We start from the raw sequence: 3701 nt of genomic DNA on the forward strand, positions 1-3701 counted from the left end.
GAACTTACATGCTCTGTTTTATTTCCTTTGTAGCAATACCAAATGATTAGTGTTAACTTGATTGGTATCATACACTTCTGGGTCTGTTAGTCTCTATGAAAAACATTTTTAGTGATAATAGATTTCAATTCCACTTGCATGTTGCTTGCTACAATTTTTCACCCTGGTTTCTCTAGAACATCCGTATTTTCTGAGCAAGAAACACTATTGACTTACTTTGGTGTATTTATGTAGAGAATACAAAAGACAAGCATCAGTCTGTCCGTATTTTTTTTTTTACTTTAAGTAAATATTTTTAATATTTTGTTCCCCTATTTGGTTTTTTAGACAAACTTAACAGAAAACCTGGTCCAAATTGCTTAGTCAGTCATTACTGTAAAAATGTCTTTCTTCTAATTCCATAATTTAAATTATTAGCTTTCATATATAGACAAAAAGATAAGATGTATTTCAATATAGCCATGCAATTTTGGCAAAATTATTTTCAACTTAGAAAAAATATTACAAAGTATCAACTTTCCCATTAAATTATGCAAAATGTTTCCATTTTGAGAGCTTTCCATAGTTTGGGGGGGAAATTCTAATATTATATACTAAATATGGGTAAAACGTGATTATGGATTTATAAAAATTTCTGTCTTAGTTGCTAATCTGCTAATATTCTATATGAAAGTCTCTTAAATGCTGGGTATCCCTATATATGTCTTTTGTCTTTTATTTCTTTCTTTTTTTGAATCAGGGTCTTGCTATGTAGTTCAGACTGGACTTGAACTCAGGCAATCTTCCTGCCTCAGCCTCCAGAGTGCTGTAATTACAGATGTCCTTGCTTTATAGGCAAGTGCTATGCTGCTTAGGTAACATCCCAGTTCTCTTCATTATCTTTTAAGGAAAACAGAGATGTCTTTGTCATGACATAAGCAGTGATTACTCAGAATACATTTAGATTATTTGGCATGGCACTTGCCTCAAAAGCAAGCTTGAATTTACTTTTTATTCTGCTGTAAGTAAAGCATCAGGTTTATTTTTAAGATCTGTAATTACTGATTATAATTTTGAAATAATTTTCCAACAGACTGAAATATGGACACTCTTTCCAGGAATAAATTTAAAAATATAATCTACCTATCAACTAGCTGTAATATAGATTTAATATTAACCACTAGCAGTACCTACCTAAAGTCTATACTCCTCTTTTTCCCAAAATTTCCTGAGCATGTGACCATCTGGAATGAAAGCTATACTTCCTAACCTTCCTTGAAGTTAGTGGAGTGTTATAAGCACTCTTCATCAATAGTTTTTAAACCGAAGTGCTAGGCATAACTTCCAGGAAGTTTCCTTACATAAAGGGTTGTAACCATCTCACATTTCTCGTTCTTTCTGACCAGAAGCTTGCTATGAGCACTGCAGTCTGAACCATGAGTTGGACATTAAACTCTGAGTTTGGCAGTATGACATGCCAGCCTTAAGATTCCTCTGAAATTCTCTGAAATGAGAATTAAAACCCTTTCTTTCTTTCTTCTCTCTTTCTGTCTTTCTCTTTCTTTTTGATTTGTGGTTTTAATTTTATGCTGTTGAACCTAATCTTTACTATTACATATTGCAACTGTTGGCATATTATTCCTTTATTAGAAATTTTAAATAAGAAATTATTGCAATACTTGAAGAACAAACTACAGTAAAAGACCCCATGGGCTCAAGATTTTGCGATATTCTGGAAAGTATCTTCTGAAGTGTATCCTTTCTGTGGCACAGTGATGCCATTTGTCTTTAAAAAGGTCACTGGACAGGGATCATTTCCATCTTCACCTATATAAAAATTCCTGTATAATTCACTCCCTGTTGTAGCTATTTATTTACAAAATCTATCAGAATTACAGTTTTACAAAGACTCTTTGGGCATCTCTTGCAAGAATGTGCATGATAATTTTCCACAGTGAGATGACCACCGCTATCAAAAGCTGCAGGATTTGTAAACACTTCATCAAACATATCATGAAAATTAGCAGCTTCTAAAATCCATTCTATGAAGGCTGAATTTTAATCTGAGATAATGATGCAGTCAAATGTCTCCTTAATCTTTCTTATGGAGTGGAAAAGTTCTACCATCCCTGAAGAGAAAGGCATTGATATCATTGCTTTTCTCATTTCATCTTCTCTTACACTTTCATCTCCTAAATATTTAGACTCTGCCCATCAATTCTTTCCAAAATCCTTTTTGATAAGATTCTTCTAGTTCAATAGGAAGCTTTTTGTTTGAAGCACATTGTACAATCCAGGTATCTCTATGTCATCTGTAGTTGTATTGTTGAAGTCAAACACCAATAAAACTTGCGTGATTCAAGATTTGAGTTCCTTAATTCCTAAATTGTCTAGCCTGGACTCCAATTTGTAATTCATTCTGCCTTCGCCTCCCAGAGTGCTAGAATTACAGGCATTTGCCACCATATCCAGCTGTGTTTGTGTGCTGTTTACCCCCTGTATTAGAAAAGTATTAGCAAGCAACAGGAGAAACAATATTTTCACTACACGAATAACCAGCATTATTAGTGTGGACTATCTGATAGAAACTCTAAAACCTAGCGTTAGCAGTCTAACTCACAATTGGCTCCTGCTCCACTCTGCTAACACAGATACTGCCTCTATGTTTTTTTTTACAATTATAAACAATTAATTCTAACAATTCTAACTGGACTGAGAGCTGAATCTTTTTTTCTTTTGTCCTACCTATTTTTATGAGACTTAAGATTAACTAACTTATGAAATAATAGACTGACATCATGGTCATGGTGACACCATGATGTCATGGTGAGTCCAAGTTCATCAGTAAGATATTTTCTTCTGTAGTTATTAGGAAAGGAGAATTTTAAAGTGGCATCATTAGAAACAACTGAAAACATTTAGATATTCTCATAACACTGTTACACTATTTTTTAATGAAGTATAACAAGTCATATAGACAAAAAAGCCCCCACACAGATAGTAACCATGCATGTACTTTGCTGATGATGACAACACAGAAGCTGATTATTTAAAAAAAATTTTGCATGCAAAATTGTACAAATGGGATAGAATCAAATAAAAAAGTTTTGCAAGTCAAGCAAATAGTTAACAAAGGGTCTTAGTCATTTTCTCATTGCTAAAACATGACACTTGACATGCATAACGTAGTGAAAGAGAACTTTATTTTGGCTCACATTTCACAAGTTTCAGTCCTTGCATAGTCAGCAGAATCACAGGCCATAGAACAGAGAGGAAGGCTGCTCACATCATGGTGGTCAGAAGCCAGAGAAAGAATCGAGGAGTCAGGGAGGGAGATACAATCTTCCAGATCACAACTCCAGGGACCTTCTTCCAGTAATCAGGCCCTGACTCCTAAAAGAAAGTCAGCTGTAGTTCCCTCATTGTCCCATTCTCTTCCCAAAGCTCCTTGCTGTGAGGCTCTTGGGAGGACATCTACATATAAACAAAAATGTTCTACTCCTGGCACCCAGAAGATTCATGTACATCTCTTTCTTTATTTTAGTCCATCTGTAAGAGTTACCAGAGTCTTAATAAATCCAAAGTGTTCTCTGAGGTGAAGGCAGACTCTTAGATGGGAGCCCCTGTAAACAAGTCAAAAAGAAAGTTAAACACTGCCTACATACACTGGCACAGGATAAAGCTACTCATTTCAAAGGGAGGAACAGGGCAATAGCAAAGCG

At 34.9% G+C, this 3701-nt stretch overlaps 1 pseudogene; it reads right to left on the bottom strand.

The window, feature by feature from the left end:
* Positions 1 to 1614: 1614 nt before the first annotated feature.
* Positions 1615 to 2785, bottom strand: LOC100735372 (pyridoxal phosphate phosphatase PHOSPHO2-like; annotated as a pseudogene).
* Between the last annotated feature and the right edge of the window lie 916 nt (positions 2786 to 3701).

Source organism: Cavia porcellus, unplaced genomic scaffold, assembly GCF_034190915.1.
Source record: "Cavia porcellus strain 051 isolate PalLab524CR breed Dunkin Hartley unplaced genomic scaffold, mCavPor4.1 scaffold_11, whole genome shotgun sequence".
NCBI lineage: Eukaryota > Metazoa > Chordata > Mammalia > Rodentia > Caviidae > Cavia > Cavia porcellus.